Genomic DNA, 10108 nt, shown 5'->3' on the forward strand with positions numbered 1-10108 from the left:
GTCCGTTCCACCTTCTAGGGTGTAGGGCCCCCACCTGGATTGCAATCTGGGCCCAGGGCCCAGCAATTTTGCTTTCTCAAAACCCTCCCCCCAGGTGCTCTGAGACTCTCCAGCTTTAGAACCATGGGGATTGGGTAAGACTTTGGGCCCTGGAACCAGGTGGCTTGGATTCTAGTTCTCTCCCACCTGTATTAGTCTGTGACTTTGGGAACATTAAGTGACTTCTCTGGGAATCCTTACCCACTGAGTGGGGATTAGATTGCATCTACCCCAGAGGGCTGTTGAGAGGTTTGAGGAAGTTCTCCTGGAGCCCTGAGGGAGGCTCCTGGTGCAGGGCCCTGTGCTCAGCTTGGCCTCACGCTGCCATGACCTGGGCACTCAGAGAAAACACTGGTGAGTGGATATTGATTTCAAAATGAAAAGTTAAAGAAAAAACACCCAATGGCCTGGTTCCCACCCCCAGGGATTCTGATCTAATTCTATGGTGTTCAGCCTGAGAATCTGGGTTTTGGGAAGCTCCCCTGCTGATAAGAACGCATAGCAAAGTCTGGGACTACAAGTTTAGTGTTTTAGGGCCTGGAATCCAGAACTAGACCAGCTGGGTACTAATGTTGGTCATTCCACTTACCATGTGACCTGAGACAAGTTCTCCACCTCCCTGTGAGCCAAAGCTGGGAGCACAGTCTTTGGGGAGGGACTGTCAGCCATTCCCTCACCAGGGGTTTGGGATTTACTACCACCACTTCTAGGAGCACCTGACATCTTTCCACAGAGATTTGCCAGGATGGCCAGAGACTTCAGCCATCCTCTTTAGAAGCCCAAACCCTCTAATTGAAGCAGGAAAGGTGATTCTGATGCTTTTGTGTTCTGCTCTTTCTGGTATCCAGGTGCAGTCCTCATTGGGATTGAATTGCAGGATTAGGGCTTTGTGGGTCTTACCTCCTACCTGGGATCCCCATACAGCCCCCATACAACCATGGAGCTAAAAGTAAACTGTATGTGGCTCATCACAGAGTAAGCTACCAGAAATGGATTTCCCCTCCATGAAGTTCTGAGGAGAAAAGCATTTATGATTTCTCCATGTAGAGTCCATAAAGAGTAAAAGTATATTAGGGCCTGAAGAAAGATCATTTTAGAAAGAAGCTTTAATTGAATGTGAATAAACACATACTTCCTAAAAGGACCTAAGGGTAATATTCCACTTTTAGAGGAACAAAGCTTTTAGTTTTCTTTTTTTTTTTCTGGGCCGGTGAGTGATATCCTTACAAAAATAGTCTTTTACACTAAACATTAGTCTTTTTACTAAAATATAACACTTATTGTTTTCTAGGTATTATTTTATTTTTGAGATGTGATTGACAAATAAAAATCCTGTGTTTTTAAGGTTGTACACCATGATGTTTCGATATATGTATATATTGTGAAATGATTACCCAAATCAAGCATATTTACATATCACCCCAAATTGTTCCCATTTTGTGTGTATGTGTGGTGAGAACACTTGATATCTACACACTCAGCAAATTTCAAGTATACATTATAGCCATCTATAGTTATCATGCTGTACATTAGGAATGCAGAATTTACTCATCTTGTAACTGAAAATTAGTACCCTTTAACCAACATCTCCCATTTCCCCCACACCTGGTCCCTGGTAACCACCATTCTACTCTCTGTTACAGTAAGTTCAACTTTTTTAGATTCCACATATAAGTGAGATCACGCAGTATTTGTCATTCTGTGTCTGGCTTATTTCACCTAGCATAATGTCATCCAGGTTCACGCATGTTACTGCAAATGGCAGGGTTTCCTTTTTTTTTTTTAATAGTTCATATACAGTATTAAATTAGTTTCAAGTGTAATATAGTGATTCAATTCTATATACTACTTAGTGCTCATCAAAGGATTTCCTTTTTAAGGCTGAATAATAAACTCAAAATGGATTAAGGACCTAAAGGTGAGACCTGAAACCATAATAGTCCTAGAAGAGAGCACAAGCAGTAATTTCTCTGACATCAGGCACTGCAACATTTTTCTAGGAATGTCTCTTAAAAGGAAATAAAAGCAAAAATAAACTATTGGGAATGCATCAAAATGAAAAGTTTTTGCACAGCAAAGGAAACAACAAAACTAAAAGGCAACCTACAGAATGGGAAAAGATATTTGTAAATAACATACCGATAAGGGTTATATATCCAAAATATATAAAGAATTTATGCAACTCTATGCCAAAAAAACAAACAATCCAACTAAAAAGGGGGCAGAAGACATGAACAGACATTTCTTCAAAGAAATGAAGAGACCAACAGAAACATGAAAAGATGCACAGCATCACTCATCCTCAGGGAAATGCAAATCAAACCCACAATGAGATATCACCTCACACCTGTCAGAATGGCTAAAATCAAATTGACCAGAAATAACAAGTGTTGGCAAGGATGTGGAGAAAAAGGAACACTTGTGCACTGCTGGTGGAAATGCAAACTGGTGCAGCCACTGTGGAAAACAGTATGGAGGTTCCTCAAAGAATTAAAAATAGAACTATATGATCCAACAATTGCACTTCTGGGAATATATCTGAAGGAGCAAAAACACTATGTTGAAGAGATATCTGCAGTTCATAGCAGTACTACTTACAACAGTCAAGACATGGAAACAACCTAAGAGTCCATCGATGAATGAATAAAGTTGTGGTGGACACACACACACACACACAGAGGAATATTGTTGAACCATAAAAAGAATGAAATCCTGCTGTTTATGACAACATGGATGAACCTTGAGGCCATTATAGTAAGTGAAATAAGACAGAGAAAGACAAATACTGTATAATCCCACTTACATGTGAAATCTAAAAGACAAAGAAAAAAACCAAACTCCTAGAAAAAGAGATCAGATTTGTGGGTACCAGTAGGAGGGGTGAAGGAGGGGTAATTGAAGGGAGGTGGTCCAAAGGTACAAACCTGCAGTTATAAGATAAGCATTAGGTCTCTAATATTCAACATGATGACTCTAGTTAACACTGCTGTATGGTGTGTGGTGTATGTGGAAGTTGCTAAGAGCTCTCATTACAAGGAAAAGATCTTTTTTTTTTTTTTTTTGCATCTATATGAGATGATGGATATTAATCTTATTGTAATTTCACAATATATGTAATTGAAATCATTATGCTGTACATCTTAAACTTATATACAGTGCTGTATGTCAATTATATCAATAAAACTGGGAAAAACTCCAATGGTTACTGTTTTTCATTAATCTTTTCTATAGTTTGTCTGATCTCTGTTTTATTATTTCTTCTCTGATCTTTGTTATTTCCTTCCTTCTGCTCTCTTTGGGTTTAGCTTGGTTATCTCTTTCTAGATTCTTAAGGTATAAAGTTAAGCTATTTATTTGAGAACTTTTTTCATAACGTAGCCATTTGTCACTATAAACCTCCCTATTAGGATTGCTTTTGCAGCATCCCATAAGGCTTGATATATTTTGTTTCCATTTTTATTGGTTTCAAGATATTTTATTTGCCATTTGTATTTCTTCTTTGACCTATGGGTTGTTCAGGAGCGTGTTATTTAATTTCCATATTTTTGTGAAATTTTCAGTTTTTCTTTATTATAGATTTCTAAGTTCATATCATCGTGGCCAGAAAAGTCAATATGACTTGTCTTTTTAAGTTTGTTAAGACTTGTTTTGTAACCTAGCATATGGTATGTCCTGGAGAATGTTTCATGTGTGGTTGAGAACAAGTGTATCCTGATGCTCTTGGATGGAATGTTCTGTGTATGTTTGTAAGGTCCATCTGGTCTAAAGTGTAGTTCAGTTCTAATGTCTCAGTATTAATTTTCTGTCTGAATGATTAATCCATTGTTAAAAGTGAGGCACTAAATTCCCCTACTGTTATTGTATTGTAGTCTATTTCTCTCTTCAGATCTGTTAATATTTGCTTTATAAGTTTGGTGCTTTGATGTTGGGTGCATATACATTTACAATTCTATCCTCTTGAAGAATTAACTCATTTTTCATTAAAATGACCTTCTTATCTCCTGTTACAATTTTTGACTTAAACTTTATTTTGTCTGATATAATTAAAGTTACCCCTACTCTCTTCTTGAGTGTCCTTGTCTAGCTGTCATATCAGGGTAATGCTGGCCTCCTAAAATGATTTGGAAGTGTTCTTTCCTCTTTTGTTTTTTGGAAGTGTCTGGGAAGGATAGATATTAATTCTTTAAAAATAAATTTTTAGAAGTAAAACACCTGGTAGAATTCTTTGTGCTTTTTATATTTTTACATATATTTACATATATTGTCACATTATCTTGAATAAACCTAGGACCACTTTAATGTCCTACTAAATACATATGAGTACTTTTTTTACATATCGAGAGTAGCAGAAGGTATTAAAACTAGAGATCTCTGGCAGGTACCTCGAATATTCCTGTGTTGATTGAGAAACTGGTTCAATGTTCTTACCTTCAGACTTGGTCCAGTTCAACTCTGCCAAACATGGCACAATTAAAAGGGCCAAGAGGACGAGCCTTCTCACAGCCTCCATCGTTGTCAAGGGAAGAACAGCCTGAAGGGTGAGCAGGCTTTATACTTCCCAGGGCTCCATATCTGGCTTCAGAGCTTTCTGGAGACCTTCAGGTTTGACCATGCGAGGGCCAGACGTACGTGAGAAGAGAGCAGCTGTGCGGCTGATTTATTATCAGCAATCCCGAACAGTGAGTGTTCGCTCTCCCCAGCTCATCCCTGGGACGTTTACGGGAAGTTGCCAAGTAAAGCTCTTCCTAGGGGATCTCCAACACGTGGCACACAGTAAGCACCGAGTAATTCTTCCGGGCACCGACCTGGAGTTGAGCCTTGGCCCTCGTTTGTGCAGATCACGAAGCGGGTAGCGCTACTGCTATCTTAAGTCTTCGCTGCTCTTCTCTAAAAATTAAAGACTTTGGGTTCTAAAGGCAGGTAGTGTGGCACCTGGGCAAACTCTGGGTCCAGCGGGGTTGCTCAGATATCCAGCCAGGGTGCTGACACTGAGGAGGGGGTGGCACAGGATGGGGAGGAAAAAGAAAGTGCAGGTCCAGATTCAGTTGCCAGGAATTTCAAACCATTATGTCCACAGAGCCCGAAGCAGGTGGATTATGCACTACGCTTTGCAGATGATAGAAGGGAATCCTGGTGTCCAAGGTGAGACCAGGAAGAACAAGTAGATGAATATGTGGTGTTGCCCTCTCCTTTCTCCTCCCTCCCCCCCCTTCCTTTCTTTTTTTCTCTCAACAGATATTCATTAGTTAATGTTTTAGGGCTTGAGAATACTTGAACATGAGAGACACAGTCTTGCCTTTATGGAACTCATATTCTAAGTGGGAGAGACAGACAACAAAAATAAACAAAAAATTCAAATAAGAAGAGGTGCTATGCTATAGGTATAATAGGTATACCATAAATAAGGTATAATAAAGCAGGGTGAGGGGATAGAGAGTGACTGCCTCAGTAGTGTGTGGGGGGGGAGATGCAATATTAGAGTGGCCAAGGAATGCATCTTGAAGATGAAATCTCAGCAAACAGGGAGATAAGGGGGAGGTTCTCATGTATGATCTGGGCTAGAGGGGTGCATTAAGGCAAAAGAAAGAGCAAGTGCAAAGGCCCTGAGGAAGCAGCAAGTTGCTTACTTAACACATGCATAAAATAAGGGCAGTGTGGTCAGTGTGGTGGAGGTCAATGAAGGGAAGGGAGATGGGAGGTAAGGTAAGGAAAGGCAGATAATGAGCAGATGGTGAAGGATCTGTAGGTCAGATAAGGAATTTGGATTTTATTCTAAATTCGATTGGAACTTAGAATAAGGAGGAAGCAGTAGGTACAGACTGGATATTCGAGGTTGAAACCCTTTCTGGTTGCCCTCAACCCTTCTGTGATAGACTGACCATCCTGCAGCTTAGAACCCATCACTGGGCTCTAAGGATATTGGGGTTCTTGGGGAGGACACAACCCTATACAGTGACTCAGGGGATACCATTCCCAGTCAGGACCCTGGATCAGGCATTTGGCTTCATACCAGTAACCACAGCGGCAAGGCCAGCACCTGCGACATTGGGAAGTTGTGCTCACAAGGAGCTTGGACACTCACCAAGGTACCTGGCACCGCTCCACTCGGTTCCTGTCAGCTCAGAGACTTCTGGGGCTGGCCACGTACCAGGTGGGACTGGGTGTCCTGGTGTGAGAGTGAGCAAGGGGCAGAAGTATAGGGTAGGGACCCTTCTGATTACTAAGGGCTGCTCACCCTCAGCTGTGCCCACAGACCCCCATCCTACCCCCACTTTCTTACTGAAGCCCCCTCCCTGTCTCTTATGGATGTGATCTCCTATGGATGTGATCTCCTAGCTCCCTGAGCCACCCTCACTGAGTGTGAGAGCCTGTGGTCACTCTCCTGGGAGGGGGAGGAGGACTGGCAGAGGGAAAACACACTAATTCCTTCCCCAGAAGAGGAGGTAAATAGTTCACTGAAGTTTACTCTTTTCCTGGTATCCCGTAACTTAAATACTACAATACAAAATTAAATACTACTTAAATACTGATATAAAGTCAATGCCTGTTATGTTACATGATCTGGGAGTAAAAGAAAGAAAACAAAGATATTTGCTTAATATATGTATTATGTATATGTATACATAAATACATGCGTATGTATATATACACCAGCATGTTCATAATAAATGAGGAAATACTCATGTTAATTACAGTCCTTGTTTCTGTAATTGATCCCATGGCAGGAGGTGGGATTATAACTACCTTCTACTGCTCATTCTGTATTCCCTTTGCATTCATCAGCAGGATTACGCAAACCTGCATTCCCGAAGGGTCTAGGTCATGAGTAGTACTGCCTGGATTGCGTCATTGTCATTTTCCATTGACCTTAATCCTAGAGCATGGTATTACGGAAGGATACCCTTTCAGACCTATTCCTCACCTCCATTGTGGCATCTGGTTTCTCCTTGGGAAGTCTGGATCAGTCACCCCGGCCAGTACCATAACTCCCCTTCTCGGCCGTTGACTCCCAAGGCTGGGTGGCCCAGAGTGGCCGGGTAGCAGTCCCAATTTACAGTTCAATGGAATCGTTGTTGTCTCCTAGCAGAAGCATTCCTCCTTTGGGGCTAAAACCTCTAACCTGGTCAGCAGAGCAAAAAGTTGCGGAAACAGGAAACAAAGCTTTCGCTGGGAGTAATGGTGCTAGAGATAAGGGGGAGTGGGGCCACTCCCATGTCCTCCCCTTGATTCCTGCAACTGGGACTCCTGGACGCAGATTCAGAGCACACACAGCCTCCTGGAGAACCCTGCCCCCCGATCTGTGAGCTACTGCCACCCAGCTACTGTGGGGTCTTCGAAAGGCCATTCCACCATTCTGTGAAGCCGGTGGCTTCAGGGTGATAGAGAAAAAGCCCCATCTAAGCTGCAGGATGTGGCCTGAATGAGCGCGGTCACTGGGAGGGAACCAGGCTGTGGGCATACTTCCTTTAGACCCGACCACCTCATCTCTTGGGCCCCACAAGGCCCAAGGTGACTTGATCGCTCTGTTTGGTAAGTCCTAGAGGGTATGGTGCTTTGTGGGCTCTTTTCAAGGTGTATATGAGCACCTGAGAGCAGGTGTTTATGAGCACCTGAGAGCAGCAGATTCCTATCTCTGGAATAAGCCTGGAACCCATTAGGTGTCATGGGCAATGACCCCAAAACGAACTTTGTCAACATGGTAATAGCTTTGCTCACCCAAACCTCTAAATTGAAACACAGCAGTAAACTCAAGACACAGGAATAAACCCTCTGTTAAATTCTTTCGATTACTGTTTTTTTAAAAGATTTTATTTATTTGAGAGAGCATGAGCAGCGGAGAGGGAGAAGCAGACTCCCTGCTGAGCAGGGAGCCCGATGCAGGGCTTGATCCCAGGAGCCTGAGATCATGACCTGAGCTGAAGGCAGACGCTTCACTGACTGAGCCACCCAGATGCCCCTCCGATCACCCACATTCAGCTGTTGACCTATCATCCAGTGTGTTCCCAAGTATCCTTTTGAGTTCCAATGGATATAGTGGCTCAAGCCTCTTGTAAACAGAAGCGGACACTAAGCTCAGAGAGCAGATGTGACTTCCATGCTCCACTGCAAGTCAGGGCAGATCAGGACCCAGGGCCTGGCTCTGTGATCTCACTCACCTTGCCCCCCACCCCAGTCCCATTCTCTGCACCACCTGACCTTTGTGAGCCTTCAGAAATGTTCTCCTTTCCCATCCATCCCTGTCCCTCTGATTCTGTGAGCTAGAATGCTCTGGCTCGGAGCTGGAATGTCTGCAAAGAAATTCAGTTACAGGCAATTTAGAGAGAGGAAGGTTTTTTTTTGTTTTGTTTTTCATTTTATGCCCTAAATACTACGTTCCTGGCAATGCACACTGAATGACATCTAGGAGTGGTGATGACGTCCGGAGGTGTAACAGAGGCGGGGGGAGCGGCTCGTGTTCAGAATTAGGCAGTCGAACTTTGTGTTGTGATCCAGGTGACAGGGGTGTGTTTTCTCTGTGGCAAATTCCTTGGAAGTCACACACACCAGGGACTTGCAGCTACATCACTTATCTTGCCAAGTGCCCATCCTGTGACTAACCCCTGATGCCTACAAAATTGCATCTCTGGTGCCAGAAAGGGGCCCGGGTCCCAGGCTGCTGGGAACCCCCTTACTTGGCTTCGGTTCCATCCCTGTGCCTCTTCCACAGCTCCTACTCTGCTCCCAGGAGTCTCCTCTTTACCCTCAGGCTCCTGCACCCCCTCCTGGGGCCCTGGCACAGGTCGGGAGAAGAGTCCAATTCTGCCCACGGAAGGGGATCTCCCTACAGAAACCCTCCATCTGCACAGCCAACTTCGTGCCCAAGGGTCTCGAAGAAATAAGCATCTGGTTTGACAGTGGGCCCTCAGATGTTAGCACCTGCTGGGGTTGAAAACTGGTTCTGAGTCTTTGTAAAACCCAAAGGAAGAGGTGCCTTTCTTCAGAGTCTCAAAGAGAGGGATCCAGGTAATAAAATCCAAGCAGAATGAATCACCAATAGTAATCAGGAAAAAGTTTGTCTCGTTTAGAAATGCCGTGTTTCCCTTTTGGCCCCGGCTGCTGTGAAGCTTAGTCTAAACTTAGTTTTCAAAGGCTTTGATTTTTCCATCCCAAGCACCTAACACAGTACCCCTTCCTGTGAAGTTGTATACGTGCCCTTTTTCTTTTCTACTCTAACTCTCCTTATCCTGCAATATGATATTACGAGCTAGTTGCCCCAAGACTCAAAGTGGGTAGTACAAAAATTTAAGTAATTTAAGTACATAACCATCATCACCAACAAAAATACTGCAGGTAGAGAGGATTATTTTCAGTATTGCACATTTATTCAAAAGTACATAAATATAATGTTATAGAGTATATAACATGATGTAAACACTATTTGAACCTGACTTGAATAATAAATTCTACTGGGAAAGAACTACTGCGCATGAAGATACCTGTACCCACCCAAGTCAGAGTCCCTCGTTTACGTCACAGAAGCACGGTGGCAGGGGGTCATAGTCGGTGTCCAAGCTACATTCGTTACAGCACTGGAGGCTGGGATAGGACCCAGTGGTGGAGACTCTGGGATTGGTGACTGTGGCTTGATTACTACTGGTGATGGTCAGAGCTGCAGGTGCCTTTGAAGGTCTTAAGAAAAGACATACACAAAGCATGGGATTGGAATTTTTCTTCTCAGTCCACTGGTCACAATTATCAGGGGTATCTGTGAAGTTTAGGCCTAGAGCCAATCAAATACATAACAGCAGCCCGAAACTAGAGCTCTCTGCCCTGTCCCAAGCTCCTATCTAATCGCTTCCTCTCCTAGGACGCTAGAAATGGAGAATCAGGTTACAGCAAACAAGGGAAAGCAAACTCCAAGTGTGGATCACCCAGCTGATCGCTGCAGGCCCATCAAGTGCACAGCGTGACCAGGAAGGGACCACACTTGGCCGTCCCCCACGTTCTGGGATTCATCTTCTAGCTCACAGGCTTAACTTCCCTAGCATGGGAACAGCACTGCTTCTAACGACCCATCTCTCCCAGATTT

This window comes from Mirounga angustirostris, unplaced genomic scaffold (genome assembly GCF_029215605.1).
Source record: "Mirounga angustirostris isolate CCGP_5_RB_7025 unplaced genomic scaffold, mMirAng1.0.hap1 SCAF_6, whole genome shotgun sequence".
In the NCBI taxonomy this organism is placed as follows: domain Eukaryota; kingdom Metazoa; phylum Chordata; class Mammalia; order Carnivora; family Phocidae; genus Mirounga; species Mirounga angustirostris.